This window comes from Pan troglodytes, chromosome 4 (genome assembly GCF_028858775.2).
Source record: "Pan troglodytes isolate AG18354 chromosome 4, NHGRI_mPanTro3-v2.0_pri, whole genome shotgun sequence".
NCBI classification, from domain to species: Eukaryota; Metazoa; Chordata; class Mammalia; order Primates; family Hominidae; genus Pan; species Pan troglodytes.
Window position 1 is genome coordinate 81,726,152 of NC_072402.2, and position 19,754 is coordinate 81,745,905.

At 37.3% G+C, this 19,754-nt stretch overlaps 1 pseudogene; it reads right to left on the bottom strand.

The window, feature by feature from the left end:
* Positions 1 to 2,595: 2,595 nt before the first annotated feature.
* On the bottom strand, positions 2,596 to 3,198 carry LOC471577 (large ribosomal subunit protein eL19-like; annotated as a pseudogene).
* Between the last annotated feature and the right edge of the window lie 16,556 nt (positions 3,199 to 19,754).

Genomic DNA, 19,754 nt, shown 5'->3' on the forward strand with positions numbered 1-19,754 from the left:
GATTTCAATATCCCCTACTCATTATCATTTGCAGGGGATAAGGTTAGAGTCTACTTCTCTAATGGTAAAGAGAAATTAGGAGTCTTTCTCAGGTTGTGCTAGCCAATATTCCACATTTCTACTTTTGTTAATGTTCCATGCTTGACAAAGATTGGTGGCTTGTGTTCTGAAACAGAGGGCATTATCATATTCTTTTCTCTGAAAGCAGACTGTATATTGATTATTTTTATATGGCAATTTTCTCAGGGAAGAGAATATGAGATTTTGAATATAAATTGTAGTTGCTCATCAGGGTAAGGAATGCCAGATAAGCAAAATAGGAATGAATTTGTTAAATATCAGTTTTCCAAAATTATGTTAAAAGTTAAAACTATGGAAATTAGTTAAAACTATGCAATTTTATGGCAAAATCAACATGATCGTTAACTGAAAATTACCATAAGTAAGAGGAAGGCCCATTTTATTTTGAAGAATGGTACATTTACCCAACACTTGGAATCATTGTGGAGAGGCAGGACTGTGAGGGATGGGTTTGGTGGCTAAGATTTGCAGGGAGTGGAGGGAGAGGCACTAACAGAGCTGGGGACTGATTCTGATGCATGGATCATATATTTGCTGAATGGTTTGGGGAAACGAGTGCGAATGGTGGAGTTATTCCACTGTCTGTGGGTTTCACCTTTTTCCCACTGAATAATGAAAAAGTAAAAGAGTTTGATAGGCCCTGCTATTGGTTTAGTAAAGCTTTGGTTTCTAGCAGTGATATGATTTGGATCTGTGTCCTCACCCAAATCTCATGTTGAAATGTAATCCTCAGGATCACTGCAGGAGGTGGGGTCTGGTGGGAGGTGGCTTGATCATGGGGCAGTTTCTCATGGTTCAATACCATCCCTCTTAGTGCTATTGTTGCAACAGTGAGTTCTGGTGTGATCTGGTTGTTTAAGAGTGTGTAGTGCCTTCTCCCTCTCTTTCTTCCTCCTATTCTGGCCATGTAAGATGTTCCTGCTCTGCCTTCACCTTTTACCATTATTGTAAGTTTTCTGAGGCCTCCTCAGAAGTTGAGCAGATGCCAGCATCATGCTTCCTGTACAGCCTGCAGAACTGCGAGCCAATACACCTCTTTTTTTAATAAATTACCCAGTCTCAGCTATTTCTTTATAGCACTGTGAGAACAGACTAATACAACAGTATCCCAGTCTGCAAAACAGAATATACTTGATACTAAAACAGTACCAAATCTTAAGTGAATGTGACAATTCAGGAGGCATGGCTCTAGGGTCCTTCTTATGAGACTATTTCAAATTTTATCCTGAAAATGCTGTTTTGGTGCTTTGGCTATTTTGATTAGATTCGGAAAGAAGGCTATACTTATAATGGAGTCTGAATATGAACTTAGTGGCTGCAACTCCAGGACTTTCTGTGAAGTAAGATGGATGGAACTATCTTTTTTTTTTTTTAAATAGGTTCTCACTCTGTCACCCAGGCTGGAGTGCAATGGCATGATCATGGCCCACTGTAGCCTTGACCTCTCAGGCTCAGGTGATCTTCGCACCTCACCCTCCCAAGTAGCTGACAGGCGTGTGCCACCATATCTGGCGAATTTTTTGTAGAGACAGCATTTAGCCATGTTGCCCAGGCTAGTCTTGAACTCCTGGCTCAAGTGATCTGCCTGCCTCAACCTCCCAAAGTGCTGGGATTACAGTTGTGAGCCACCATGCCTGACCTAGAGCTATTTTAGATACACTGTCCTGTATGTTGCAGAGTGAGCCACTTGAACCTTCCAATTTATTTAATCACTAAATCTGAGATGTTTGTGTTCTCTCTCTGCATAATATGCATATATACATAATATATGCATATATGTGTGTGTACATATATATAATTATTTCTTTTCTTTCCACTATTTTTTTCCCATACTCTGAGATAAAAAACACATCTCCAACAAATACATTCAGGATTTACCCACTGAACCTATATTAACACATAAGTCATAAAAGCAGATGCAGACAATGTGAATCCCCTTTAAGTCCACTCCTTGCTTTGCTTAAGCTCCCCTTATCCTGTGTTGTGAACTCTGCACATGAATGAGTGTTTGTTTTCTTGGCTGCTTTACTAGTGGAATTAGACTTTCAGTGTTTTTACGTCGGTGCCCAGTATCCTGGTGAGCTCTATTTTCCTCAACTCTTCCCTATAATATAACCAAGGAAACAAACAAAACCTGTCTAAGGCCTGATAACTTAAACAATTAATTCAAAGAGGGAAGTGGTTTTGACAACACAAAAGTTAAACAAGATATAAGAAAATCACATTTATCTTCAAAGTTCAATACCTGTCCAGATCTTTTAAGTTCTGATTAATATCCTAAAATCTGTAGGAAGTCTTGTTCAAGTTTAATTTGGAGCAGAATTGTGCTAAGTTCAGGTTTTTAACAGGCATTATGGGTGATTTAACTTTTATTCATGTGATAAAATTACATACATATTCCTTTTCAGAATATGCATGCATGACTTTTTTTTTTTTGCAGATAAAGGCTTGTTTTATTTTAGTGGCTGATCTATGTAATCACGGAGGCCTGTATTACAGACAAATGGGGAGCTTTTATTTCTTGGTGTCTTCCTCCTTGGACAAAGTCTTGATCATCTCCCACTTCTTGGCCTGGAGGCGCTCTTCACTGCACTTGCATGCTTCCTTGGTCTTGGAACTGCGGGCCTCAGCCTGGTCTGCCAGGAGCTTCTTGCAGGCCTTGCCTGCCTTCAGCTTGCGGATGTATTCCATGAGAATCTGCTTGTTTTTGAACACATTCCCCTTCATCTTCAGGTACAGGCTGTGATACATGTGGCAATCAATTTTCTTAGATTCATGGTATCTTCTGAGCACCCGACACAGAATCCTCATTCTCCTTATCCAAGTGACCTGCCCTGGCATTTGGGCATTTGGCCGTATGCTTTTGCTTACCTATGCACATGTGCTTGCCCTTCTGGTGGGCCAAGGTGTTTTTCCAGAATTGAGCCCGGGAATGGACAGTCACAGGCTTCCAGATGATCAGTCCATCTTTGATCAGCTTCCGGATCTACTGACGAGAGTTGGCATTGGCGATTTCATTGATCTCATCGGGGTCCAACCAGACCTTCTTCTTGCCCCAGTGGAGGACACTAGAGGCGAGCCTCTTCTGAAGCCGGAGCATACTCATGGCTGTGGCCGCAGCAGTGAGAGGAATGAGGAAAGGGCTCCGCATGCATGACTTTCTATAGCCCCCATTAACTGGAAAATAGTTATCATTCTGGAATGTTTACCTCTCAGTACCTTGTCACAAAGGTGCAGTGAGTCAAACATGACTGGCATAAAATTACACTCTGGTTTTCTTAGTTGATTTCAGTCACAAAAGGCTGAGGAATTGATCTGTCCACACAAACAGAACTAAGTGCAGTGGTCACTGTTGTTTCTGGGTGGTTCTATCTCTCACCATTCTCACAGAGGCTTGGCCAGTCTCCTTTCTATCTCCTGGGCTGACATTTGCTTTCATCCAGCCTGCTGTGCTTCACATTCATATAGACACATCCCATTATGTTAGAGATTTAGAGCCTGTGGTGCCTTGCACTGGTTAATATCATTCTGTGATATTTATTGAGCACTCATAACGTGCTAGGTGCCGTAAGACTGCCCATATGATGGAGTCCAGCTGTGAGCACAGCACAACATGGTAGGTTGACACACTGGGTATTTTTCCTAGCTTTAATTTCTTAAGCCGAGATGGAATTATTGTCCCATTTTTCTTCTCCATGAGGAGCATTTAACTTCATTCTATATTGTGTTCCCTGCATGCCTACTGACAATCTGAAGATAATATCACTTGGTGCTTGAAGCTAGAAATCCTTATTTGTTCTGGTATCGTATAATTTATGTTTGCAATTTCAGGCAGGTACAAATTTCTCAGAGTGTATGGTGTTTCTTGTAAGAATATTCAAGAAATTTATCTCAGCTTCTTTAAAACTAGAATTTAAAAGCTCAAATATCTACATTCGGCTCAATAACCACAGACAGTAATGACACCTCTAAGTAGCTAATGCAGGTGTGTAATTTGCTCATAGCCCTGATTTAACTTTATTTACAGATTAAAATTGAATTGCAGTTGATTTATTGATATAATAGGCAGAAAGTGATTATCAAGCATCATCCATCACTGATAGAGGAAAAACCAATCAAATTATGTTCCAAGGTTTGCTTTAACCTAAACTAACTCATCACCTTATAAAACTCAGAGGATTTGAGTCATATTCTCCCGCTAAAGTCAATGAGCCACAACTCCCACTAAACTCATATCTGCTCCTTTAAAGGCATTCAAGAGTTATACTAATTTGCACGACCACCAAGTTGTTATAAAAGGAAATGGCAATCGGCTGGACATTTAGTGTCTGTACTTTCTCCCCATGTATGTAGCCATGGTAATATTCTTTAATGTTTATTGTAAATCCATAAATGGGCTTGGTCTCATGCTATCCATGAAATGGTATCGACCTGTGCATACAACTCAGCTGGAAAGATGTGTGGAGTAAAGGATGCTGGTGCTTTCAATAGTGACAAGCTGATTAGAAAATGTGTCCCTTTGGAGGGAGAAATGGGATCTATCTGTGTTCCAGAAAACAATGAAATTTCTTGATTAGAAGCAGGCGATGATGGTGACTTTGATCTTAGACATTCGTAACTCTACTCTTCGGAAGGAGAAAAAGTGTGAGGTGGGGGAGAATTTGGCAGAGCAACATCAGACATGTCACCCTGTGCCAGGGGTTGAGCATGGTGCCCTGGGGGCTGTGTTGTAAGAGTGGCCCGGTATGGATTTCCCTCCATTCTTATCACTGAACCCTGGCAAGATAAAGTTAAGAAATCCAGTGCTACACTATTTCAGAGGCTTGCCAATGTCATATGACAGCAGCACTCATTCTCATTACCTGGGGGCATTCTTAAATTGGAAGTTCTGTGTTTATGCACTTGCAAATTGTATACCCAGAGATACACTTTTTTAAAAAAGCTATCATTCTATGAAGTATGATGTGAAACTTTTAAATATAATCTTTACATTCATCCTCATTTATGTTGCTGCTAGTTATTTCATATATCTATGATAGAAAATCTTGCTGTTGTCAGTAATTGCTATTTTAATTATGCCTGAGCCCTAAGGAGATTCAGAGAAAGAGCATAATTATTAGAAATTCAAGGCCATTGAGCAGCATGTTCAAGTTTGTTTTTATCACATTGTTCATTTTTACCTATCGTGTTCTACACTGTTAATTCTTAAGACATTCATCTGTACTTTAGAAAATGAAACTCCATTTAGATTGTTCCCAACATCATGTCCTCCAAATCCAGTAGACGGTGCTCATTGACTTCAAAGAACATTTCTTGTGCACTTAAGTGCCACAGGGAACGGAGAAAGATGAAAGAAATACTTTCTCTAATTATATATAGGTACATATTCATTTTACTGTCCCATCCAATATTGCTGATCCTCCATGATAAACTTTTTTCTTTAATGAGTATGTTTTATACTCATGTAACCTTGTTCATCCTCTGCCCTGTTATGCACATTTACTTTGCCCATTATCCAAATATGCATTATTCAAAGAAAAGACAAGTAATGATGTGATTCAGATATCATTTTCAAGAATCTCTGAGTTGGAAATGGGGTGATTGCAGAGAAACTCATTTGGCTTCTTTCATTTATAGCTGCAAAGTATTCATACGGGATACGTAAGATTCATTAGAGAGGAAGCTGCTAATCTCAAAATAAATATTTTCATTTTAAAAATAGAGACTAAATAGGTATTAGATCAGCTTTCTTCTAATGTCCAGTGTCAAACGGTGTGCAGCACCCAGCCCATGCCTAGCACATGGTTGAAGCTCATTTGTTCTTGGTTCCTAACCTATCCATTCTTTTTCGCTTAAATGTGTTTCCCATTAGTGCGTGATACTTCCCAGGAAGGATATATTCTCTCATGATATTCTATGGGTTGCCTTTGTTTTTGTGCTCTTCATCTCATTACAAATGTTTCTATTCATTCTTTTTCACACACAAAAAAAATGCTCCATTGATCATTTCAGCATCCACCTTTAAATCTTGTCCCTGCACCTGCTAACACTCATCTCTCTGTGGCTCCTTCAGATCCCGGAGTTCTCTGTAAAAAAATCATGGTTCTCACTGTAACACTGTGACTAACATCAAGACCATTCTAAACAAACACTTGGAACATTTAATCATGGGAATTTAGAAGACACAGGAAGTACTGTGGGACATGAGATTCTCTATGTTAATTTGCATTGAAAAGATACTGATTTTCAGTTTTACTTTGGGATGCTATGCTGTGCATTACTATGTTTATTTAGAGGTGGCTACATTTCATAGCTTGCAGAATATTTCACTGAGAAATCATATGAACTTTGACAAATATTCTATTTTATTATGATAATGTGCTAGTTGGGTTATTCTAACAGGAAGGGGAAGTTCTAGTTTTAAATGCCATTATCTGTGCATGCTTGCTAGGCTTTTAACTTCGGTGCAGTGCTTTCAAAGATTACCAAGCCCCAGGGTACCTAGGGAGCATTAAGCACAGGCCATTGAGAGGATAAACCATGCATGCTTTGTAAGCATGCACACCAAATACCCATCTGAAAAAGCACTTGCTTTTTATGTATTCAGTGATTGAGTTGCAAGCACCGGCACCTCAATGCTTCTGCTTAGTGAGAAACTCATTTCATATTCTATTTCATTCAACTGATATTTCATTTAGCCCCTAGAATAATTCATGCATTAGTCTAAGTCCTAGAAATATAAAGGTGGATATACTGCAGTTCTTGTCCTCAAGGAGCTTATGGCTTAGGGATAAGCCATATGCATCCATATAGCAGGTATCGTGCAGTGAGATAAGTATTAGCCAATTAAAAATGTGAATGGACATTTATGTTGCATTGCACTATGGAGAGGGAGTTAAATTATGCTAGTAGGAAAGGTGGGAGGAAGGGACCTTTCATAAAGAAGGTAGCATGATCCAAAGGCAGGGATGACAGAGTATGGGGTTTTCCTCATGAGTGGGCTCCCGGAAGCTGTCAGGGCTGGAAATACAGGTTTGGGAAGTTATTGACTTTTTGGCAGTTGCTAAAGTCATGGGAAGATATTATTGAAGGAAATAATGTAGAGAAAATAAGGAAAACACCAACAATAACAGATGAGTGTAGGAAGAGAATATAGTAAAAGGGACTAACAAAGGAAAGTCAGAGAAGTTTAGGGAAAAGCAAGCATGGAGATACTGAAGCCAAAGGAGGAGCTTGAAGAAAAAACAGAGGTTGACATGCATATTCCATGGAAATAGATCTAAAAACACACCATCTTAAAACATTGGTCCTCCTGCACACCAAAGGATTTTTGTTGTTGTTGTTATTTTAAGATGTTGTAAGATATCACTAAAAATGTAAATGTTCTCAGAAGAGATTTTGTCCCATGTGGACACACTGAGTGTCAAATCAGTGTTTTTGTCTCAAATGCTGGAACCATGGCATAATTATAGTTTTATAAGGATGCTGAGATGTAATTTTTTTTTTTTGTAGGCCTAGGGTTAGCTGTGGACTACATTGAGAAGTATATGAAATCAGTTTTGGCACCCTGCCTTTATCCCCAGCCAAATTCTAGAAAAGATTGTCTGCTGGTACTTAAAAGAGAAGTGCTAATAACTCACAGCCAAAGTGAAATCACTGAGAAGGGTCTTGCCAAATCCCTCTTTTGAGTTTGATAGGTTGTAAAATCCCTCTTCTGCATTTGATAGGCAGCACACAGATACTATCCTTAGGTTCAGGGAGGTGCTTTCCCACAAAGAATTGAACAATTAGGGGAACCTTAGGAGATTAAGCAAGGAGTGTTCACCAGGTGATCCTTGCATATCTGCGGGGAGGACTCTGACCCTGTGTTGTTCAATATTTTCATAGCAATTTGGATGAAAGCCTAGGGAATAAACCAATGGAGAGAAGCCACAGGGAGGCAGATATCGATTGTGTAAAAGGTAGCCCTGTCTCATAGTCACAGCTGCCCAAAAATGATTTGGGCTTGTCAAAGGCGGAATAGCTCTTCATCACTGGAGGGATTGAGTGCTGTAAAACCCTTGATGTTTCAGGGTCATTTTCTGCTTATGGGGAGGGATTGGATTTGGTCACCACTGTTTTCTTTCCAATTCCAGGATTTTCTATTCTAAGGACATTCTATATATCTGTGTCATCTGGGTGAGCTTATGCAATAATCGTGAAATGAGACACTTGCCCCAAGAATGGCATTCCCTTTGACCACTTCTCCCTAGCTATACACCACCCCCACCCTTGAGCCTGACTCTTTAAAGCAATTATAAATCACAGGGTACATTCATAAAGAATTGTGGGAGAGTGTCTATGGCATATTTAGCCCTTTTCACTTATTATCTGTAGCAGATTACATCTCAATTGTTCAACCTTTCTTTATCATTGAAGAAAAATAATCCTGTTTTTTAAGTTCTGAAAAGTAGGCAAATGTTAAGTGAATCATATATGCAAAAGGCTGAAACAGTGTCCTAGAAATGATTCTCCTTAAGGTCAGGGACACATGCTTATTTTATCTTCTTTCCAGAATCTGCGTTTAGGGCATAGTCACTATTACGTAGGATAAGATCATAACCTACATGCTCCCATATTGTCAGACTCTGAACTGTCTGCATTAGGGCCGCTAATTTACTTCACTCCACACCAATTAGTTAAACCAACTAGGGATTTAAATATATGCTAGCTCCTTTTGAAAAAAAAAGAAAATCTCTACTTCCTGACAACCTCCCTGCTTCTCACTTGATTCATTTAGGGAAATAGACTCATGCCAAGCTTTTGCACAACAACTTCGTTTTAGAATTTCATACATTCTTGGATTCAGTGGATCAGAATCCATTTTTTTCTTTTCAGTTATATATTCAGGAAACCACATTAAGCTAAATAATCGCATGATTATTGTGAAAATTCAGGATTACTAAATACAGAACTTCACACTTGGCTAAAAGCCAATGTTGTTTTCTGTCTCTTTTTTGACATCATTTTCCTGCAGAAGAGACTCAATGAGATGTTAAAGACATTTTACAGGAATTCCATGGCTGTATTCTATTTCCCTATCATGTATTTTACTTTTGGGTGCCCTCTTGGGTGTATATAAAATGATCTAGTTATTCTGTTATCCCCTTAATCCACATGTTTCTGGAAACCAGTTGGCATTAATATTTGTGACAGGTATTTGAAAAATTGGTGGCAAATAACTTTCTTGAAAGACAGAACAAAAGAATTAGGAGACATAGGCATCTTCTAATATCCTATACGATTGGCAATGATTTGTCCCTATTGTGGCTCTTCTCTGACCTATTGGTGAAAGGCAAAATTCTAAAGAAATGTTGAATTCACATGTACATTTAGTGTAACAAAAACTCTTGCGTTAACGTGCAGGCTGCATGGAGAGGCAGTCTGTGAATAATAAAAAAAGTATTTACCTCTCCCTATAATTACTGTGGCTTTTTGTACTGGTACCCTTCATCTTATTAACATCACAGTAGGGAGGTGTCTCTGACTGGTACAGCAGGCGCCTATCTGTCCTGCTCCTGGGGAGACTTTTCAAAGAGGTCTTCAAATACTGTTTGCTCCTTCTCGTGAACTTTGCCATGTTCCATCCTTTAAAAAAAAATTAAAGATCAGACTTATAAAACAGAAATATCTAATTGATCAAGAGTCCTGAATTCACTCTTTTGAAAATCACTTGGGTTTTGCCTTAATAAATATAGGGCCCATGTAGAAGTTTTGGCATCTATTGGAGCTCTATAAAAAACTCCCCCAAGTGAAGTTTTATGTAAACTTGGACACTGGAGCTTAGACTGTCTATAATCCCCAAGTGCTTTCATAAAATAAATTTTTAAAATATGCAAATGATTCATTTTTATCTTGTTTGTTTTAACCAAGACTGAGAATCTCTTTATGTTGGTATATCATTAATGTGTCTATAAATTAAATGATTCTTTTACTATTTGAATGGTGTAAAATTTTTTTTTTTAAGTTGTTATTCTCAAAGAGGACTGACTTTCTTTGGCTTTGAAAATATTTAATGGAGTTTAGGAATTTTCTCATTATGAAAACTGACTTTCTAAGTTCAACTCTATGGCAGTATTTTCAAATGAGGAGCTGAGACAGTTAAAGGGTAATTTAGATAAAAAGTACACTGTTGAATGAAATGAGGGAACTTGGGCCTGAGTTATGTTTGATTATTTACATTAACTAAACAACTAGAGCATTTTAAAATCCTTCAGTTTTACAGCGAAGTTTTATTGTCTTAAACTTTATTTTCCCTAGATTGTTATACCTAAAAGATGCATGCACTCCTACGCTGATTGCCATGCTATTCACAAATTGCAAGGATGTAGAATCAACCTACGTGCCCGTCAATGATGAATTAAAGAAAATATGGTACATATACATTAGGGAATACTATGCAGCTATAAAAAAGAATGGAATCATGCTCTTTGCAGCAAAATGGATGGAGCTGCAGATGATAATTCTAATCAAATTAACACAGGAACAGAAAACAAAATACTGCATGCTGTCACTATAAGTGGGTGGTAACCATGGAGCACATACGGATATAAACATGAGAACAATAAACACTGCTACATGGGGTAGGGAAGGATGAGGCTGTGGGTTGAAAAACAACCTATTGGGTACTGTGTTCACTATGCGGGTGCAATATACTCATGTGACAAACATGTATCTAAAATAAAAGTTGAAATTAAATTATATTCTCCTGCTTAACACTAAGGTTTAGTCTGAGATTTTCCCACAGTTTAATTGATTTGGAATATTAACCAAGACAGGTGGATTTCTGGCTATAAATATCTGTACAATGACAAACCAACGATACAAGCACAGTGAGGTAGTACACTAAAAGTAGCATATTAAAAAACTTTATTTTTGGCATTTGAAACCTATTTTTGAAGGTCATAAACAAATACGCCTCAGCACACCATCAATCATGACATGCATATTTCCATTTGTGCTTAAAATTAAAAGCTTTCTAGAAATCAAAGCATTACTTAGTTCACAGTAACTCTTTCTCTAGAAGGCTTTTCAATTTAAAACTTTTCCGTGGGTGTCTGAGTGGACAGTAGGAGTGGAAGACAATATGATAGAAACAAAAGAAAAATCCAATTTAAAGGAAGACTCCAAGCAGCTTCTTAGGCAATGCTGGAGGTCCTTGTGGATGCAGGGAGGGCATGTGAGCTGCAGAAAAGGTTAAGGGAGTTCTAATGAGGGATTATTGCATTTTCTGCTTGCTTATGCTTTTCTTATTCTGTTTGATAGTAGATTATTCCTTAATTTATCCTCCGCTCAATAGCATCTTTAGTCTTTATTTTCTGGTTATGTGTATTTGTTCCATTTGGCAGTCACTAAGGAGATGGAGAAACAAGTAGGTTATGAGATCCGATATTATTATCAGCAGTAATTAATTGAACCTGACAGAACCAAATTGCAAATGTAGGCATTTGAAGACAAACTCATCGGCTGTAAAAAGGTGAGAGATGTTGTGAAAAATGACACATACAGATATCGCAGCTATGGAACAAACTCTATTGTAATTATGGCCTGAGCAAACCTGGTTATGCAAGAGGGGTGAGAGGGAAAGCTTATGCCAGATTAAGAAGAGCTCATGTCAGAAAGCATGGCAGACTGCAACTGCATTGCTGAATTATTAATTCCATCCTTAATTAATTTTTATCATATAACACCTTTTCTTTTAAGCACTTGTGTAGGAGACGTTAAGAGCTTGGGTTAGTTGAAAAATTTAGAAAATGTTGCACCGTCATTGAAGATATTTTGCACTTTGACATTTTATGCATATAATAATACATTCCTCTGATAATTAGGTTGTAATTCAAAGAAAGATAGTATTGCAGTGCCATGTATTTGATATCTCCAAAGACTGCAGCATAGTCCTATGCAAAAACCTGGTGATCAGTATATACTGAGTGAATTAAGGTTCAAAAGGTGCATCAACATTTAGAGGGGTTTTAGATCATCATTATCTAATTATTAGCAGTGTACAATATTATAGAAAGCATTTGATTTTCTTGAGTTTTTTGAATCTTGTTAAATTATAGTTATAAATTTAAAAAGCTGTAAGTTATAATTTTAATGCAATCTTGGAACAAAATATACAAGTAACAAGTAATAGAGCTTTATTTGTTCTATCGTATAATAAACTGTGAATGCTAAAGCTAATTTTATATTAATTAAATAATATTCCTGGAATTTAATTTGGTTTACTTTCTTAGTGTAATGCACACTTCTAACTGTCATTATGCTTGATGCTGTTTTTCTATGACAGGAATTATAGTGAACTTCACAGCAGTGGTCGGTTGGGGTTCTTATTTATTTGTTTCTATAGCATGGCTTTGGTCCACACAGGGAGAAAATGTGTTGCAGTGCATGCTGAGAACAAAAAGAGTGCAAGTGTAGGGAGAGGGAACTATTAGGAAACAGAGAAAGATGCCAGAAACTTGAGGCTTTTGGGGATGAGGTTTAGAGTGATAAGTTTTATTCAGGAGATGCAGACACAGTTCAATTGCAAGCTAGGCGTGAAGATTGCAGGAATGTTTGATTTGAGGAGAAGAGAATATGGGCTCTACTTTGGGACTCTAAAATAGAAGTGATTTCTGTGCTAAATAAAGACATAGATTTTTTTTCAGGAATTTTGTCTGAAATGGAATAATGAGATAGCCTGAGAGTCCCCCAGGCAGTAAAACAAATTACAAACATGGTTCCAAATAGCTGACTATGACACGGAATAAGGCTTTCCCATGTTTTAATCAGATGCTAGATGTGTTGGAAAAGCCCTAAGTCCTTAGGAGTTCCTGCAGAATAGAACCATAGCGGTGATGTAGATGTCTTAGAGTTACTGAGGGGGGCGGCGGTGTCACCACTTGATACCACTATGGTAGCCTCTACATGGTAGTTGGTAGCCTAAATTCATAGCTATTTAAAAAGTCCTTCTGTATAGCCAATTTGGTTCTTCTTTCCTCAACCCAATTCACTTATGCATAAGGTTGCCAGATTAAGTACTGGGTACCCAGTCAAATTTGAATTTCAGGTAAACAGTGAATTTTATTTTAGTATAACTATGTCCGAAATATTGCATGGTATATTCTTGTATACTCAAAATAATTATCACTTCTGTAGGAAAAATAATAAGATGATAAATATTCTGAATCTTTCAGATTTTAGATATCTTCCAATCATCTTTTTGATATAAAAGGTGTTTAGCTAGCATAGAATTAATTAAGGAAATACTTTTTTGAAATGGAAGGTTTTGTATATATAATTAATTTCTTTTTAAATTTTTATTTAAATTTTTTAAAATGATGATAATTTCAATAGTTTTGGGGGAATGGGTGGTGTTTGGTTACATGGATACGTTCTTTAGGTGTGATTTCTGAGATTCTGGCGCACCCATCACATGAGAAGTGTACACTGCACCCAATGTGCACTCTTTTGTCCCTCACTCCCCTCCCACTCTTCCCCCCAAGTTTCCAGAGTCCATTGTATCATTCTTTTGCTTTTGCATCTTCATAGCTTAGCTCCCACTTATAAGTGAGAACATATGACATTTGGTATACCATTCCTAAGTTACTTCACTTAGAATAATGGTCTCCAACTCCATCTGGGTTGCTGCAAATGACATTATTTTGTTCCTTTTTATGGCTGAGTAGTATTCCATGTTGTGTGTGTGTATATATACACATGTGTATGCGTGTATATATACACACATATATGTGTATGCATGTACATACACACACATATATGTGTATGTGTGTATATATACACATATATGTGTATGCGTGTACATATATATGCATATATATTGTGTGTGTATATATATACATATATACATATATATATATATATCACATTTTCCATGAGTAGTAGTCCATGGTGCGTGTGTATGTATGTGTGTGTGTATGTATATATATATATATATCACATTTTCTTTATTCACTTGTTGGTTGATGGGCATTTAGGCTGGTTCCGTATCTTTGCAGTTGTGAATTTTGCTGCTATAAACATGCATGTGCAAGTATATTTTTCATATAATAACTTCTTTTCCTCTGGGTAGATACCTAGTAGTGGGATTGCTGAATCAAATGGTAGTTTCTCTTTCATTTCTTTAAGGAATGTCCGTACTGTTTTCCACAGTGGTTGTACTAGTTTACCTTCCCACCAGCAGTATAAAAGTGTTCCCTTTTCACCACATTCACACCAACAGCTATATTTTTTTAAATTTTAAAATTATGACCATTCTTGGAGGAGTAAGGTGGTATCGCATCATGGCTTTTATTTGCATATCCCTGATAATTAGTGATGTTGAGCATTTTTCCATATGCTTGTTGGCCATTTGTATATCTTCCTTTGAGAATTGTCTATTCATGTCCTTAGCCCACTTTTTGATGGGATTGTTTGTTTTTTTCCTTACTGATTTGTTTGAATTTTTGTAGATTCTCTATATTAGTCCTTTGTCGGATACATGGATTGTGAAGATTTTCTCCCACTCTGTGGGTTGTCTGTTTACTCTGCTGATTATTTCTTTTGCTGTGCAGAGCCTTTTCGTTTAAATTCCATCTATTTATCATTGTTTTGATCATATTTGCTTTTGGGTTCTTGGTCACGAAGTCTTTGCATAAGCCAATGTCTAGAAGGGTTTTTCTGATGTTATCTTTTAGAATTTTTATGGTTTCAGGTCTTAGATTTAAGTCTTTGATCCATCTTGAGTTGATTTTTGTATAAGGTGAGAGATGAGGATCCAGTTTCATTCTCCTACATATGGCTTGCCAATGATCCCAGCATCATTTGTTGAAGAGGGTGGCCTTTCCCAACTTTATGTTTTTGTTTGCTTTGTCAAAGATCAGTTGGCTGTAAGTATTTGGCTTCATTTCTGGGTTCTCTATTCTGTTCCATTGGTCTATGTGCCTATTTTTATACTAGTACCATGCTGATTTGGTGACTATGGCCTTATAGCATAGTTTGAAGTCAGGTTATGTGATGCCTTCAGATTTGTTCTTTTTGCTTAGTCTTGCTTTGGCTACGCGAGATCCTTTTTTGGTTCCATATGAATTTTATGATTTTTTTTTTCTAGTTCTGTGAAGAATGGTATTGATATTTTGATGAGAATTGCTTTGAATTTGTAGATTGCTTTTGGCAGTGTGGTCATTTTCACAATATTGATTCTACCCATCCATGAACATGGGATGTGTTTCCATTTGTTTGTGTTGTCTATGATTTACTTCGGCAGTGTTTTGTAGGTTTCCTTGTAGAGATCTTTCACTTATTTGGTTAGGTATATATGTAAGTATTTCATTTAATTTTTTGCAGCTGTTGTAAAAGAGTTTGATTTCTTGATTTGATTCTCAGCTTGGTTGCTGTTGGTATATAGCAGTGTTACTGATCTGTGTACATTGATTTTGTATCCTGAAACTTTACTGAGTTTAATTATCAAATCTAGGAGCAATTTGGATGAGTTTTTAGGGTTTTCTAGGCATATGATCATATCATCAGCAAACAGTGACAGTTTGATTTCCTCTTTACCGATTTGGATGATTTTTATTTTTTCTCTTGTCTGATTGCTCTGGCTAGGACTTCCAGGATTAGGTTGAATAGAAGTGATGAAACTGGGCATTCTTGTCTTGTTCCAGTTCTCAGGGGAAATGCTTTCAATTTTGCCCTGTTCAGCATAATGTTGGTGGTAGGTTTGTTGTAGATGGCTTTTACTACCTTCAGGTATGTCCTTTCTATGCCAATTTTGCTGAGGGTTTTAATCACAAAAGGATGTTAGATTTTTGTCAAATGCTTTTTCTGCATCTATTGGGAGGAACGTATGATTTTGTTTTTACTTCTGTTTATGTGGTATATCAAATTTATCAACTTGTGTATGTTAAACCAACCTGCCTCCCTGGTATGAAACCCACTTGATCATGGTGTATTATCTTTTTGATATGCTGTTGGATTCGGTTAGCTAGTTTTTTGTTGAAGATTTTTTTGCATCTATGTTCCTCAAGGATATTGATCCATAGTTTTCTTTCTTTGTTATGTCGTTTCCTGGTTTTGGTATTAGGGTAATACTGGCTTCATAGAATGATTTAGGGAGGATTCCCTCTTTATCTTTTGTAATACTTTCAGTAGGATTGGTACCAATTCTTTGAATGTCTGATGGAATTCAGCTGTGAATCCACCTGGCCTTAGACTTTTTTTTTGTTGGCAATTAAATTTTTTTTTTAAATTATACCATAAGTTCTGGGATACATGTGCAGAACATGTAGGTTTGTTACATAGGTGTACAGGTGCCATGGTGATTTGCTGCATCCATCAACCCGTCATCTACATTAGGTATTTCTCCTAATGCTTGCCCTCCCCTTGCTGCCCACCCTCCGACAGGCCCCGGTGTGTGATGTTCCCCTCTCTGCGTCCGTGTGTTCTCATTGTTCAACTCCTACTTATGGGTGACAACATGTGGGATTTGGTTTTCTGTTCCTGTGTAAGTTTGCTGAGAATGATGGTTTCCAGTTTCATCCATGTCCCTGCAAAGGACATGAACTCATTCTTTTTTATGGCTGCATAGTATTCCATGGTGTATATGTGCCACATTTTCTTTATCCAGTCTATCATTGATGGGCATTTGGATTGGTTCCAAGTCTTTGCTATTGTAAACAGTGCTGCAATAAACATATGTGTGCATGTGCCTTTATAGTAGAATGATTTATAATCCTTTGGGTATATACCCAGTAATGGGATTGCTGGGTCAAATGTTATTTCTGGTTCTAGATCCTTGAGGAATCACCACACTGTCTTCCACAATGGTTGAACTAATTTACACTACCACCAACAGTCTAAGAGCTTTCCTATTTCTCCACATCCTCTCCAGCATCTGTTGTTTCCTGACATTTTAATGATCGCCATCCTGGCATGAGATGGTATCTCATCGTGGTTTTGATTTGCATTTCTCTAATGACCCGTGATGATGAGCTTTTTTTCATATGTTTGTTGGCCACATAAATGTCTTCATTTGAGAAGCGTCTGTTCATATCCTTCACCCACTTTTTGATGGTTTTTTTTTTTCTTGTAAATTTGTTTAAGTTCCTTGTAGATTCTGGATATTGGTCCTTTGACAGGTGGATAGATTGCAAAAATTTTCTCCCATTCTGTAGGTTGCTTTTTCACTCTGATGATGGTTTCTTTTGGTGTGCAGAAGCTCTTTAGTTTAATTAGATCCCATTTGTCAATTTTGGCTTTTGTTGCAATCGCTTTTGGTGTTCTAGTCATGAAGTCTTTGCCCATGCCTATGTCCTGAATGGTATTGCGTATGTATTCTTCTAGGGTTTTTATGGTTTTAGGCATTTAAGTCTTTAATCCATCTTTAGTTAACTTTTGTATAAGGCGTAAGGAAGGGGTCCCATTTCAGTTTTCTGCATATGGCTAGCCAGTTTTCCCAACACCATTTATTAAATAGGGAATCCTTTCCCCATTGCTTGTTTTTGTCAGGTTTGTCAAAGATCAGATGGTTGTAGATGTGTGGTATTATTTCTGAGGCCGCTGTTCTGTTCCATGGATCTATATGTCTGTTTTGGTATCAGTACCATGCTGTTTTGGTTACTGTAGTTTTGTAGTATAGTTTGAAGTTAGGTAGCAAGATGCCTCCAGCTTTGCTCTTTTTGCTTAGGATTGTCTTGGCTATAAGGGCTCGTTTTTGTTTCCATATGAAATTTAAAGTAGATTTTCTAATTTTGTGAAGAAAGTCAATGGTAGCTTGATGGGAATAGCATTGAATCTGTATATTACTTTGGGCAGTATGGCCATTTTCACAATACTGATTCTTCCTATCCATGAGCATTGAATGTTTTTCCATTTGCTTGTGTCCTCTCTTATTTCCTTGAGCAGTGCTTTGTAGTTCTCCTTGAAGAGGTCCTTCGCATCCCTTGTAAGTTGGATTCCTAGGTATTTTATTCTCTTTGTAGCAATTGTGAATGGGAGTTCACTCATGATTTGACTCTCTGTTTGTCTATTATTGGTGTATAGGAATGCTTGTGATTTTTGCACATTGATTTTTTATCCTGAGCCTCTGCTGAAGTTGCTTATCAGCTTAAGGAGATTTTGGGCTGAGATGATGGAGTTTTCTAAATATACAATCATGTCATCTGCAAACAGAGACAATTTGACTTCCTCTCTTCCTGTTTGAATACCTTTATTTCTTTCTCTTGCCTGATTGCCATGGCCAGAACTTCCAATACTATGTTGAATAGGAGTGGTGAGAATGGGCATACTTGTCTTGTGGGCAAATTTTTTTTTTTTATTACTGCTTCAATTTCATTAGTTGTTATTGGTCTGTTCAGAGTTTCTGTTTCTTCCTGGTTTAATGTAGGAGGGTTGTTTATTTCCAGGAGTCTACCATCTCCTCTAGGTTTTCTAGTTTGTGCACATATAGGTGTTCATGTTAGTGTGGAATGGTTTTTTTGTATTTCTGTGGTATTGGTTGTAATATCTCCCATTTCGTTTCTAATTGAGTTTATTTGGACCTTCCCTCTTCTTGTCTTGGTTAATCTCACTAATGGTCTATCAATTTTATTCATCCTTTCAAAGAACCAGCTTTTTGTTTCATTTATCCTTTTTTGTTTTGTTTTGTTTTTGCTCGTTGTTACTGTTTCAACTTCAATTAGTTCTACTCTAATCTTTATTTCTTTTCTTCTTTTGGGTTTGGGTTTGGATTGTTCTTGTTTCTATAGTTTGGTGAGGTATGACCTAGATTGTCTGTTTGTGCTGTTTCAGATTTTTTGATGCAGGCATTTAATGTTATGACCTTCCTCTTAGCACCACTTTTGTTGTGTCCCAGAGGTTTTGATGGGTTGTGTCATTATTTTTGTTCAGTTCAAAGCATTTTTAAATTTCCATCTTGATTTCATTGTTGACTCAATCATTCAGGAGCAGATTATTTAATTTCCATGTATTTGTACTGTTTTGAGGGTTCCTTTTGGAGTTAATTTCCAATTTTATTCCACTGTTGTCTGAGAAAGTACTTGATATAATTTCAATTTTCTTAAATTTATTGAGACTTGTTTTGTGGCCTGTCATGGTCTATCCTGGAGAATGTTCCATGTGCAGTGCTGAGATCTTGTCCCAAATTACAAGCCTCCCCACTGAAAAAGCAAGCAGAGCTATTAGGCCTTGCTCTCCCAACATGCCTGCATCCTTGGCTGTGGCTTCTGCGCTTGTATCTGAACTTCTTATTTGCACTGCCACCCTGTCACCCCACTGCCTCTTCCTCCTCCCCACACTCCCCTTCTGGATTCTGTTCAGGAAAATTCGTGCTCAGTCGAAATTATTACAAAATTCAGCTAGGAGCTTCCTTAACCCTGTAGCCCCTGCCCAATTTCACTGGCTGCCTTCATATAATTACTTTCTGACATTTATTTTTGCAGAGAAGAAGGCTGAGGCTAATATTATTTTAATTATTGTCCTCCTAGAATGCTTCTTGGGTTACCTATTTATCTTTGAAATTTAAGTTTTTATTGAGATATTTCTAGTTGTTCAGTTCTGATTAAACTTGCCTAGGCAAAACTTCAGGTTTTTCTTTTTCTTTTTTTCTGATTAAAATGTTTCTTTCCATATATATATAACTACCAGTTCTGAAC